Raw genomic sequence first — 14,249 nt, 5'->3', positions numbered from 1 at the left:
AGAATTTTTGTTTTTTGGATTTAAACTTTAACATCTCTATTGAAGTATAATTGCTTTACAGTGTTGTGCTAGTTTCTGCTGTATAACAAAGTGAATCAGCTATATGTATACATATAACCACATATCACCTCCCTCTTGTGTCTCCCTCCCACCCTCCCTATCCCACCACTCTATGTGGTCACAAAGCACTGAGCCGATCTCCCTGTGCTATGTGGCTGCTTCCCACTAGCTATCTGTTTTACATTTGGGTCGTATATATGTCCATGCCGCTCTCTCACTTTGTCCCAGCTTACCCTTCCCCATCCCAGTGTCCTCAAGTCCATTCTCTATGTCTGTGTCTTTATGCCTGTCCTGCTCCTAAGTTCTACAGAACCATTTTTTTTTTTAGATTCCATATATATGTATTAGCATACGGTATGTGTTTTTCTCTTCTGACTTACTTCACTCTGTATGACAGACTCTAGGTCCATCCACCTCACTACAAATAACTCAATTTCATTTCTTTTTATGGCTAAGTAGTATTCCATTGTATATATGTGCCACATCTTCTTTATCCATTCATCTGTCGATGGACACTTAGGTTGTTCCATGTCCTGGCTATTGTAAATGTTGCTGCAGTAAACATTGGGGTGCATGTGTCTTTTTGAATTATGGTTTTCTCAGGGTATATGTCCAGTAGTGGGATTGCTGGGTCATATGGTAATTGTATTTTTGGTTTTTTAAGGAACCTCCATACTGTTCCCCATTGTGGTTGTATCAGTTTACATTCCCACCAACAGTGCAAGAGGGTTTCCTTTTCTCCATATCCTCTCCAGTATTTACTGTTTGTAGATTTTTTGATGATGGCCATTCTGACCTGTGTGAGGTGATACCTCATTGGAGTTTTGATTTGCATTTCTCTAATGATTAGTGATGTTGAGCATCCTTTCATGTGTTTGTTGGCAATCTGTATATCTTCTTTGGAGAAATGTCTATTTAGATCTTCTGACCATTTTTGGATTGGGTTGTTTGTTTTTTCAATATTGAGCTGCATGAGCTGCTTATATATTTTGGAGATTAATCCTTTGTCAGTTGCTTCATTTGCAAATGTTTTCTCCCATTCTTAGGGTTGTCTTTTCGTCTTGATTACGGTTTCCTTTGCTGTGCAAACTCTTTGCAGTTTCATTAGGTACCATTTGTTTATTTTTGTTTTTATTTCCATTTCTCTAGGAGGTGGGTCAAAAAGGATCTTGCTGTGATTTAAGTCATAGTGTTCTGCCTATGTTTTCCTCTAAGAGTTTTTTTATAGTGTCTGGCTTTACATTTAGGTCTTTAATCAATTTTGATTTTATTTTTGTGTATGGTATTAGGGAATGTTAATTTATTTATTTTAGTTTTGGCTGGATTGGGTCTTTGTTGCTGCGCAGGGATTTTCTCTAGTTGCAGCGAGTGGAGGTTATTCTTTGTTGTGGTGTGTGGGTTTCTCATTGTGGTGGCTTCTCTTCTTATGGAGCATGGACTCTAGGTTCACAGGCTTCAGTAGTTGTGGCACATGGGATCAGTAATTGTGGCACACAGGCTCAGTTGCCCCACGGCATGTGGGATCTTCCCGAACCAGGGCTCGAACCCGTGTCCCTGCATTAGCAGGCGGATTCTTAACCACTGCGCCACCAGGGAAGCCCTAGAGAGTGTTCTAATTTCATTCTTTTACATGTAGCTGTCCAGTTTTCCCAGCACCACTTATGGAAGAGGCTGTCTTTTCTCCATTGTATATTCTTGCCTCCTTTATCAAAAATAAGGTGACCATATGAGCATGGGTTTATCTCTGGGCTTTCTATCTTCTTCCATTGATCTATATTTCTGTTTTTGTACCAGTACCATACTGTCCTTGATTACTGTAGCTTCGTAATATAGTCTGAAGTAAGGGAGCCTGATTCCTCCAGCTCCGTTTATCTTTCTCAAGATTGCTTTGGCTATTTGGAGTCTTTTGTGTTTCCATACATATTGTGAAATTCTTTGTTCTAGTTCTGTGAAAAATGCCATTGGTAGCTTGATAGGGATTGCATTGAATCTGCAGATTGCTTTGGGTAGTATAGTCATTTTCACAATGTTGATTCTTCCAATCCAAGAACATGGCATATCTCTCCATCTGTTTGTATCATCTTTAATTTCTTTCATCAGTGTCTTATAGTTTTCTGCATACAGGTCTTTTGTCTCCTTAGATAGGTTTATTCCTAGGTATTTTATTCTTTTTGATACAATGGTAAATGGGAGTGTTTCCTTAATTTCTCTTTCAGATTTTTCATCATTAATGTATAGGAATGCAAGAGATTTCTGTGCATTAATTTTGTATCCTGCTACTTTACCAAATTCATTGTTTAGCTCTAGTAGTTCTCTGGTAGCATCTTTAGGATTCTCTATGTATAGTATCATGTCACCTGCAAACAGTGGCAGTTTTACTTCTTTTTTCCTGATTTGTATTCCTTTTATTTCTTTTTGTTCTCTGACTGCCATGGCTAAAACTTCCAAAACTATGTTGAAAAATAGTGGTGAGAGTGAGCAACCTTGTCTTGTTCCTGATCTTAGTGGAAATGGTTTCAGTTTTTCACCATTGAGGAGGATGTTGGCTGTGCGTTTGTCATATATGGCCTTTATCATGTTAGGTAAGTTCCCTCTATGCCTACTTCTGGAGGGTTTTTATCATAAATGGGTGTTGAATTTGGTCAAATGCTTTTTCTGCATCTATTGAGATGATCATATGGTTTTTATCCTTCAGTTTGTTAATATGGTTTATCACATTGATTGATTTGCATATATTGAAGAATCCTTGCACCCCTGGGATAAATCCCACTTGATCATGGTGTGTGATCCTTTTAGTGTGCTGTTAGATTCTGTTTGCCAGTATTTTGTTGACAATTTTTGCATCTATATTCATCAGTGATATTGGCCCATAGTTTTCTTTTTTTGTGACATCTTTTCCTGGTTTTGGTATCAGGGTGATGGTGGCCTCAAAGAATGAGTTTGGGAGTGTTCCTCCCTCTGCTACATTTTGAAAGAATTTCATAAGAATAGGTGTTAGCTATTCTCTAAATGTTTGATAGAATTCACCTGTGAAGCCATCTGGTCCTGGGCTTTTGTTTGTTGGAAGATTTTTAATCACAGTCTGAAGTTCAGTGCTTGTGATTGGTCTGTTTATATTTTCTATTTCTTCCTGGTTCTGTCTCAGAAGGTTGTGCTTTTCTAAGAATTTGTCCATTTCTTGCAGGTTGTACATTTTATTGGTATATACTTGCCTGTAGTAATCTCTCATGATCCTTTGTATTTCTGCAGTGTCAGTTGTTAGTTCTCATTTTTCATTTCTAATTCTGTTGATTTGAGTCTTCTCCCTTTTTTTCTTGATGAGTCTAGCTAATGGTTTATCAATTTTGTTTATCTTCTCAAAGAACCAGCTTTCAGTTTTACTGATCTTCACTATTGTTTCCTTCATTTCTTTTTCATTTATTTCTGATCTGATTTATAGGATTTCTTTCCTTCTGCTAACATTGGGAATTTTTTTGTTCTTCTTTCTCTAATTGCTTTAGGTGTAAGCTTAGGTTGTTTATTTGAGATTTTTCTTGTTTCTTGAGGTAGGATTGTATTGCTATAAACTTCCCTCTTAGAGCTGCTTTTGCTGTATCTCATGGGTTTTGGGTCGTCCTGTTTTCATCGTCATTTGTTTCTAGGTATTTTTTGATTTCCTCTTTGATTTCTTCAGTGATCTCTCTTGGTTATCTTGTAGTGTATTGTTTACCCTCCACGTGTTTGTATTTTTTACAGTTTTTTTCCTGAAATTGATATCTCGTCTCATAGTGTTGTGGTCAGAAAAGATACTTGATACGATTTCAATTTTCTTAATTTTACCAAGGCTTGATTTGTGACCCACGATATGATCTATCCTGGAGAATATTCCAGGTGCACTCGAGAAGAATGTGTATTCTGTTGTTTTTGGATGGAATGTCCTATAAATATCAATTAAGTCCATCTTGTTTAATGTATCATTTAAAGCTTGTGTTTCCTTATTTATTTTCATTTTGGATGATCTGTCCATTGGTGAAAGTGGGGTGTAAAAGTCCCCTACTATGATTGTGTTACTGTCGATTTCCCCTTTTATGGCTGTTAGGATTTACCTTATGTATCGAGGTGCTCCTATGTTGGGTGCATAAATATTTACAATTGTTATATCATCTTCTTGGATTGATCCCTTGATCATCATGCATTGTCCTTCTTTGTCTCTTGTAATAGTCTTTATTTTAAAGTCTATTTTGTCTGATATGAGAATTGCTACTGCAGCTTTCTTTTGATTTCCATTTGCATGGAATATCTTTTTCCATCCCCTCACTTTCAGACTGTATGTGTCCCTAGGTCTGAAGTGGGTGTCCTGTAGCCAGCATATATATGGGTCTTGTTTTCATATCCATTCAGCCAGTCTATGTCTTTTGGTGGGAGCATTTAATCCATTTATATTTAAGGTAATTATCGATATGTATGTTCCTATTCCCATTTTCTTAATTGTTTTGGGTTTGTCATTGTAGGTCTTTTCCTTCTTTTGTGTTTCCTGCCTAGAGAAGTTCCTTCAGCATTTGTCGTCAAGCTGTTTTCGTGGTGCTGAATTCTCTTAGCTTTTGCTTGTCCATAAAGGTTTTGATTTCTCCGTCGAATCTGAATGAGACCCTTGCTGGATTGAGTAATATTGGTTGTAGGATTTTCCCTTTCATCACTTTAAATATGTCCTGCCACACTCCCTTTTGGCTTCCAGAGTTTCTGCTGAAAGATCAGCTGTTAACCTTATGGGGATTCCCTTGTATGTTATTTGTTGCTTTTCCCTTGCTGCTTTTAATATTTTTTCTTTGGATTTAACTTTTGATAATTTGATTGATGCGTTTTGGAATGTTTCTCCTTGGATTTATGCTGTATGGGACTCTCTGTGCTTCCTGGACTTATTTCCTTTCCCTTATTAGGGAAGTTTTCAACTATAATATCTTCAAATATTTTCTCAGTCCCTTTTTTTCTTCTTCTTCAGGGACCCCTAAAATTTGAATGTTGGTGTGTTTAATGTTGTCCCAGAGGTCTCTCAGACTGTCCTCAATTCTTTTCCTTCTTTTTTCTTTATTCTGCTCTGCAGTAGTTATTTTCACTCTTTTATCTTCCAGGTCACTTATCCGTTATTCTGCCTCTGTTATTCTGCTATTGATACCTTCTAGAGAATTTTTAATTTCATTTATTGTGTTGTTCATCATTGTTTGTTTGCTCTTTAGTTCTTCTAGGTCCTTGTTAAACGTTTCTTGTATTTTTTCCATTCTATTTCCAAGATTTTGGATCATCTTTACTATTATTACTCTGAATCCTATTTCACGTAGACTGCCTATTTTCTTCTTCATGTGTTTGGTCTGTTGGGTTTTTACCTTGCTTCTTCATCTGCTGTGTATTTCTCTGTCTTCTCATCTTGCTTAACTTACTGTGTTTGGGGTCTCCTTTTCACAGGCTGCAGGTTTGGAGTTCCCATTGTTTTTGTTGTCTCCCTCCAGTGGGTAAGGTTGGTTCAGTGGCTTGTGTAAGCTTACTGGTGGAGGGGACTGATGCCTGTGTTCTGGTGGATGAGGCTGGATCGTGGAGATCCCAGAGAGAGTCACTGCATGCCATGCAGGGCCACAGAGGAAGCTCCAGTTTTTGGTCAGGTGGCAAAGACAGGACAAGAGAAAACTCTAGGCCAGAGCCTTTAATGGGGTTTCTGAACTTGAGTTTACTTGGGAATAGCAGGGGAACTGCAATTCTAGAAGGCACAGCGTTGCAAGTTACAGGCCAGTCTGTGGAGAGTTCAGGATGCGCTGTATTTCAATAACTGTAAAAATTTGACATTCTCCTTGTGAAGAAAGCATAGGATAGAATGTCCATTTACTATTAAACTAACTTTATGTCTGTACTCATAGTGATAAAAAGCAAGAAAGGAAAGCATTGTTTTATCGTGCCCATTTGATGATGTATAAGGCCTGAGGAAACGTAGGAGTTTTTCTCTCTATTGCACAAGTCAGTTTGAAAAAGTGGTTACTTTACAGCTCTTTGACTGCTGGGGCATATATATGCATATTCAGTTACTGCTCAATCTCCTCAGACAACTTTTTTTCCAATAAAATTGCAGCTAACTTCTGCAAAAAGCTGATATGATCCTGTCACTCAGAAATCTTACACTGTATCAGAGTTGCTGCACCAAACATTAGCCACACACCCAAGCTTGTCTGGAGCAACGAACAGTCAGTACAGTGGCAGGTTTCATTTCAAAACTGCAGTGGAATTAAAGAAGCTTTTACTTTCTCAGGCACTAGAAATGTTTGAGTGTATCATTACTAAGAAAAAGTACATTCTTTCTGTGTATTTTTCCTCTTCTGCTCATATCTGTTTATTTCTATAACGTATGAAGTTCTAGTCATCACATGTAATTTAGGGGGAAAATGTCTCATAATGACAGAATCAAGGAACTGCTGAAGTAGCCTGAAATTCATATAGTAAAACACATTGGGTTAAAATCTTGTCTTTAGCTGTAGGACTTGGAGGGTGTGAGTTAGACACTTCTCCATTCTTAGAGGTCAGTTCAACAGCAAAATATGTTAGGTGTAAATTAAGTGTCAGACAATATGCTGGGTTCCTAGTGGGTGTTGGGAACAGAAGGAGGAATAGGTTGAAATGGCTTTTCTTGAGGGGCTCACAGTCTGGTAGGGCAATAAGACAATAGGATACATTGTAAGGACAACCAGGGAGGGCTTTGAGGTCCTAGTGCAGGGACATATCTTCTTTTGCAGTTACATTCATTTTCTGATTTTTATCACTTGTAACTCTAGGGTCCTGGCTATTGATAGTCTTTTAGTTCTAGTAAACCGGGATCATCATTCCCTAGTCCCTGTAACCTATACAGTCTCTCTTGGGATCCATAGCTATGTCCCTGGTCTTTGATCTCTGTCCTCCTCTTGGTCTGGGACAGTTCTCAATACCTACTGCCAGAATACAGCTGATATTCCTGGGTTTTCAAACTGCTCATTTGTCTCACTTGGTTACACACTCCTGTCTTTTTCACTCCAGGTTTTTCCTCTGTCTATCTCTTCCTGGGTCCAAACCACGGCAACCCAGTCACAGAATTCTGTCGGCAAGTTGCTGAATGCAGCTGCCAGACAGGGACTTCTGTCTATTGTTTCAAAAGGCCAGTGGATTTACCGTTGTGCCATGGAACCCTAGGGGACACCTAGCCCTTTCTAGTTGCCACTTTAAGAGACAATTAGGTCAGATGAGGTCCAGTAGAATGGAAATTTAATTAAGCAAATGATTTCATATTTATTCAGTGAGCATTTACTGAGCACGTTTTGGGTGTCTGGCACTGTGCTCGGAACTGGAAATTCAGAAATGCTCTCAGGTAATTGATAGCCGAACAGGGGACACTGACATCAAACCAGATAGTTACACTGTCATGGAAGCTAAATAGAGACTTTGAGGGGGCAGAGGACAGACCTGGAGAACGGAAGAAACCTCCACAGAAACAGTAACATTTCAGCTGGTCCTAAGAGACCAGGACTTCATCAAGGAGTACAGAACAATCTGTTCCGAGGCATCGGAGTGGGAGAGAATGCAGTGCGATTGGGTAACGATTTTAGTGCAGCTGTGGGAAGAAGAAAGAGGATTCAAGGGATTGACAAGTTCTGCCTGAGATCTAAGTGGGTTGTTCTCCTGCCTGTGCATTTCCCGTTATGTTTTTCCTCTCCTTATGTTTTTCCTCTCCATTTCCTCTCTTCCTGCTAGAGACCAGATATTTAATAGCTCACTATTCTCAAAATATTGATTTCAACATGTTTTGGGGGGAAATGTTACATTTTGACCGTGACCAGGGATGCTAAACTTCATTAGGTGGTATCCAGCTGATCTGAAAGAATGAATACAATTCTTTAAAAGTGAAATTTACCCAGCAATTTACGTTTAAGAAGTAGTTAAAACACTTGCTGTATCTGATTCAAAGTTTTACCATCATACAAAATGGGGCCCTGCAGCTTATAAACAACTGCTCTCAGGGTATATGCCCAGTAGTGGGATTGCTGGGTCATATGGTAGTTCTATTTGTAGTTTTTTAAAGAACCTCCATACTGTTCTCCACAGTGGCTGTATCAATTTACATTCCCACCAACAGTGCAAGAGGGTTCCCTTTTCTCCATACCCTCTCCAGCATTTATTGTTTGTAGATTTTTTGATGATGGCCATTCTGACCTGTGTGAGGTGATACCTCATTGTAGTTTTGATTTGCATTTCCCTAATGATTAGTGATGTTGAGCATCCTTTCATGTGTTTGTTGGCCATTTGTATATCTTCTTTGGAGAAATGTCTACTTAGGTCTCCTGCCCATTTTTGGATTGGGTTGTTTTTTTTTTTATATTGAGCTGCATGAGCTGCTTGTATATTTTGGAGATTAATCCTTTGTCAGTTGCTTCATTTGCAAATATTTTCTCCCATTCTGAGGGTTGTCTTTTCATCTTGTTTATGGTTTCCATTGCTGCACAAAAGCTTTTCAGTTTCATTAGGTCCCATTTGTTTATTTTTGTTTTTATTTCCATTTCTCTAGGAGGTGGGTCCAAAAGGATCTTGCTGAGATTTAAGTCATAGAGTGTTCTGCCTATGTTTTCCTCTAAGAGTTTTATAGTGTCTGGCCTTACATTTAGGTCTTTAACCCATTCTGAGTTTATTTTTGTATATGGTGTTAGGGAATGTTCTAATTTCAAAAAGAGTCATGTACCACAATGTTCACTGCAGCACTGTTTACAACAGCCAGGACATGGAAGCAACCTAAGTGTCCATTGACAGATGAATGGATAAAGAAGATGTGGCACATATATACAATGGAATATTACTCAGCCATAAAAAGAAATGAAATTGAGTTATTTGTAGTGAGGTGGATGGATCTAGAGTCTGTCATGCAGAGTGAAGTAAGTCAGAGAGAGAAAAACAAACACCGTATGCTAACATATGTATATGGAATAAAAAAAAAAGTTTGTGAAGAACCTAGGGGCTGGACAGGAATAAAGACGCAGATGTAGAGAATGGACTTAAGGACACGGGGAGGGGGAAGGGTAAGCTGGAATGAAGTGAGAGAGTGGCATTGACATATATACACTACCAAATGTAAAAGAGACAGCTAGTGGGAAGCAGCTGCATGGCACAGGGAGATCAGCTCAGTGCTTTGTGACTACCTAGACAGCTGGGATAGGGAGGGTGGGAGGGAGACTCAAGAGAGGGGAGATATGGGATTATAAGTGTACATATAGCTGATTCACTTTGTTATACATCAGAAACTAACACAACAATGTAAAGCAATTATACTCCAATGAAGATGTTAAAAAGAATGATAAACAGCTGCTCTAGTAAAGTACTTTACACCCATAAAATGATCTAGACAGCTTGCAGTCATCAAGGAGAGCCTTTGTGTTCTTAAACTGAAATACTAATATGATGAGTAAGAAGATGACTCATACTATAGGCATTCACACTTTGGGAATTTTAATTTTTCAAGACTGAAGATGAACAGTTTGGAGAGAGACAGACCAAACTAGTGATTCTCAAGCTGGATGTACATCAGAATCACACATGGAACTCGTTAAAAATAAAGAGGGAAGGATCTGGAAGTCAAAATTTAAAAAAATTCCACGGGTGGCTCTCGTGCACAGTCAGGTTTGTAAATTCCAGGGTCTGATGACCTTTTGTGATACATACAGTCATAAGACTGTTAGGCAGTTTTCTCAGTGAGTAACTAAACGATGTAAAAATAATCCACCTGAATCTAAAAACACAATACAAATGAATGTATATGTAAAACAGAAACAGACTCACAGACATAGAAAATAAATTTGTGGTTACCAAATGGGAGGTGGGGGGAGGGATAAATTAGGACTATGGGATTAAAGTATATAAACTACTATATCTAAAATAGATAAGCAACGAGGATTTACTTATAGTACAGAGAATTATACCCATTATCTTGCAGTAACCTCTGATGGAACATAATCTGCAAAAATACTGAATCACTATGCTCTATACCTGAAACTAACACAATCCTATAAACCAACTATATTTCAATGAAAAAAAACCCACCTCTTCTAGATTGAATTGTATATATAAAGAATTTGTTGGAGTAGAATGCCCAAGTGTTTTTTTCTGAATTGTGTAAGATTGTGTTAAAAACCGTATTTGACCTCAAACCATTCCGTGGGCCCAGTATAGCAATAGATACACAATATATACACTATATATAGTTCAATATAACCGAGAGGAATCTAGAGTTTACCTGTTCTTTGTGTTCTTCTCATTCCTATTAGCAATACTTCTCTCACTTTCGGTCATTGATTCATAAGTGTCTTCACCCCCAGGCAAACACAGGTGGGAATGTGCTGTTACTTCTCTTGGTGAAAGCAGGTAACCACTTCTTGTCTTTTTCCTTTTTCTCCTTGTCCCTCTTTCCTCCAAGTTACTTCCCTGTTTCTTGTCAAGATGAATGTAAAGTTGGAGAACTGTACAGAGAAAAGGTTTAGGGAAAATGAAAAAAGTGTTGTGAGAGAGAAAATAAAATAAAAATAAGAAATGAAAGCCTTAAAGACAGTCTGTTGCTTTGCTATAGAAATAGAGACTAATGCAGGCCTTGCAGATTGAGGTAAATTAGATGGAAAGAGTCATGGTCACTAGCAATTGGCAAAGCTTTTAAACTATTCTTTTGGACTTTTAAGACTCCTTTCTGAAGATGCGTGAAGTGCAAGAGGATTCTTCCAGGTGTCTAAAGGGATGGAAACTGTCCTGCTTCCTCTTCCATGGCTTGGAAAGCAGCCTTTAATACAAAGCTTCCTAAAGTGGGATGTGGGAGGAACAGAGAAACAGAAAATCAGCTTTGACACGAGAAAAGAACTTGAAAATGGGAAAATCGAAAAGACAAGCACTTTTGCTTATAATTGCTTAGACGTCACCTGTGGTTCTATGTGGACGAAATTTTCACTAAAGGCATAATGTAAGGAGGTCATGGTTTTGAAGACTGTTTGGTGAAAGGGTAAAGGTTTAGGCAGCTGTATATGGAGTTCATTCCATAATTTTTTGAGGTTCACTTTTATTTTTAATAATGGAAGCAAATATAAGTTACCATCTAAATTTAGACTTGCTAATGGATTTGAGGCACGGACATCATAAACTCACAGGATTTTGGCAACTCTGACCCATGTGAAGGCCTTTGTGGGAGGAAGGGAGATTTAATGAGCCACAGGAAATAAGGTTTAAGTTTTAATTTCAGATGCAATACACACTAGCCTTAGCGACTTGCACAAGTGGTGATTTCTAAAGCAATCTCACAACTGCGAAATGGGGAGGAGATAATGAGCAGTCATTTTAATGACCCAACATAGTGAATGCCTACTTGTCATTCCCAGTACACATCCATCTCAAGTCAGCAGGCGTGTCCTGCTCATTGTAGCCACATAGGGACACAGGGTGATGGAGGCTGTATCTTGATACATGTTTTTATAATCACCAAAGCGAGGAAAGATGATGCAGTAAATCATCTTTCTTAAAGTTTCTGCCAGAAAGTGACACATGTTAGTTCTGCTCATAATTGAAAGGCAAGTCATGGGACCACATCTAACCTCAAAGCGGGAAGAGAAGGGCGATCCTCACACCCGGTTATAGAATAGGAATATATGCAAACAATTCCGTTGCTGACTACACGTAGCGAAGGCCATTTAATACAACCTGAATGAATGCATGTGAAGAGCATAAGTATAGGGCTGAGAATACCTTATCCTGTCGTATTAAATGGTTACTTTAAGTAGTCACTGACCCTAAACTCTAGAGCCTTAGCTCTTGACAGGATCCCATGTATTAGAGCAGCGGTCCCCAACCTTTTTGGCACCAGGGACTGGTTTCATGGAAGACGATTTTTCCATGGACTGGCGGGGTCGGGGGGGATACGGTTTCAGGATGATTCAAGCGCATTACATTGATTGTGCACTTTATTTCTATTATTATTACATTGTAATATATAATGAAATAATTATACAACTCTCCGTAATGCAGAATCAGTGGGAGCCCTGAGCTTGTTTTCCTGCAACTAGATGGTCCCATCTGGGAGTGATGGGAAACAGTGACACCCGAAGTGTGTTGCTTATGTCCAGTCTACTCCATAAGTTGCAGCTTAATTGTCACTTGCCACTCACTGATAAGGTTTTGATATGAGTCTGCAAGCAACTGATTTATTATGGTGTCTGTGCAGTCAAACCTCTCTGCTAATGATAATCTGTATTTGCAGCTGCTCCCCAGCGCTAGCTTCACCTCAGATCATGAAGCATTAGATTCTCATAAGAAGTGCTCAACCTAGACCCCTCACATGTGCAGTTCACAGTAGGGTTTGCACTCCGATGGGAATCTAATGCCACCGCTGATCTGGCAGGAGGTGGAGCTCAGGCGGTAATGCAAGCGATGGGGAGCGGCTGTAAATACAGATGAAGCTTCTCTCACCTGCCGCTCACCTCCTCCTGTGCGGCCTGGTTCCTAACAGGCCACAGACCAGTACCAGGGGTTGGGGACCCCTGTATTAGAGTGTTGTTTCTCCTTCTGATGACATACTTCCACACCTTTTTATCTTGCAGTCAGAGGGTACCATCCTTTGGCTCCCAGAGTTTAATGATTCTTTTCCTTTTTCTCAGGATAAAGACAACCCATTTTCACCTCAGCCTTACTGACACTGGCATTACCCATTTCTCTTAAGATAAATCTTCTGCCACCGCTGCACCGTATGTGACATGGTCTCCATGACCCAGGTAAATACAGTGTTCAACAGACTAGTTCCTAGTGGGCTGTTCAATCTGAATGTGGGAACTTTCTCCCCCTCTCACTCTCTTTTCTCTCTACTGCATTTCACTCTTTCCTTGATTGAGGTATTGGGTAAAAATGAAAAATGGTTGATGATCTGTTGGCATAACACTGGAAGTTATGAGAAGTGGTCAAATCAAGGTATTGGGTCTCCTAGCTACAGCAAACCCTAGAGCGGTAGAAGGCACATTATTCTTTGCCCCTGTGATGTAGTCATGTTAATTTGCATGAATTTGTCCCCTCTTGAAACACTGGGGAAAAGTTTCTCTGCTTCCTTGTTTCTCCAATTGCAATGCTATAGGATTTGCTTTTCCTTAGCCTCAGGTTTGGGGTATAGTTTTTGGCTCAAATGCATAACTTCCCTGATCCCTTGGAGTTCCCAAGGGGTCAAAAAACCTGCTCGCTTGCTCGGTCTCTCTCTCTCTCTCTCTCTCACACACACACACACTCACACACACACACACAGACACACACACACACAACTACACAAATTCCCAGGGATATTTCTTTGATGGCAAACCCTCTCAAAGAACTTCAACCTTCAAATGCTTGCCCTAGGCCTCTCCACTCCTGGGACTGTAGCTCCTGCCTAATGCAAAGGTAAACTACGTTCTGTTCTTGCCTTTAACTTTATAGCAGGTGTGTCATAAAGGCTATTCCAGGGTGCCCATTTTAGTTGTTGTTTTGCTTTGGAGATAATGCAGAATGGGACTTGGAAAGAATAAGACATCAGCAACACACACTCAAGTACCATCTTCCCTAAATATCTACTCACAGAAACATTTGCTTACCCCATCTGAAAGGATAATTCTTGATGGGAGGATACATTTCTGTATATTCCTAGGCTTATTTATGGCTTCTAGAATATTGTTTCCTTGGGCTACTTCCTGCCCAAATTCTCTCCCTTTGGTGATAATATAAAAATAATTATTTAAGTGACATTTCTGAGCCTTTATGGTCTGCCAGATTCTGTGTTAAGCACTTTATGCATATTATTTCATTTACTTCTCTTTACAGGCCCACGTGTAGGTGTTGTTGTTTCAGTCTAATGGATTCCAATTCCAAGATTACCAAGGAATTAGAAGAAGAGTCTGATTTTGAATCTAGGTGTTTACCACGCAGTTCATATGCTCCATGTATATAGATAGATTATTCTTCTTCTGTCTAACTGTGGCTCATAATTCTTTATATTTACTTACATAATAATAGTATTGAATGATACTTAAGTGATCTCTATGCGCTCAGCCCCCCTTTAGGAGAAAAAAAAATAGAAAAAAAAAAACAACAAACAAAAGGAAAAAATAACAAACAAATGAAAATCCAATAACCCAATGTTAAATAGCAATTTCATACTACAGTTT

The 14,249-nt window shown here is 39.0% G+C and overlaps 1 long non-coding RNA gene across 1 annotated transcript in view; it reads left to right on the top strand.

The window, feature by feature from the left end:
- The window catches only part of LOC138842369 (uncharacterized), a 34,865-nt gene extending 22,093 nt beyond the window's left edge, over window positions 1-12,772 (top strand). Inside the window, exon 5 of the long non-coding RNA XR_011376783.1 lies at window positions 12,723-12,772. This is a non-coding gene — a long non-coding RNA (uncharacterized lncRNA). The remainder of the gene's footprint in view (window positions 1-12,722) is intronic.
- The last annotated feature ends 1,477 nt before the right edge of the window (window positions 12,773-14,249 follow it).

This window comes from Globicephala melas, chromosome 16, assembly GCF_963455315.2.
Source record: "Globicephala melas chromosome 16, mGloMel1.2, whole genome shotgun sequence".
NCBI classification, from domain to species: Eukaryota; Metazoa; Chordata; class Mammalia; order Artiodactyla; family Delphinidae; genus Globicephala; species Globicephala melas.
The sequence above is the reverse complement of the archived record's forward strand: the minus strand, read 5'-3'. Positions and strand labels throughout refer to the sequence as shown.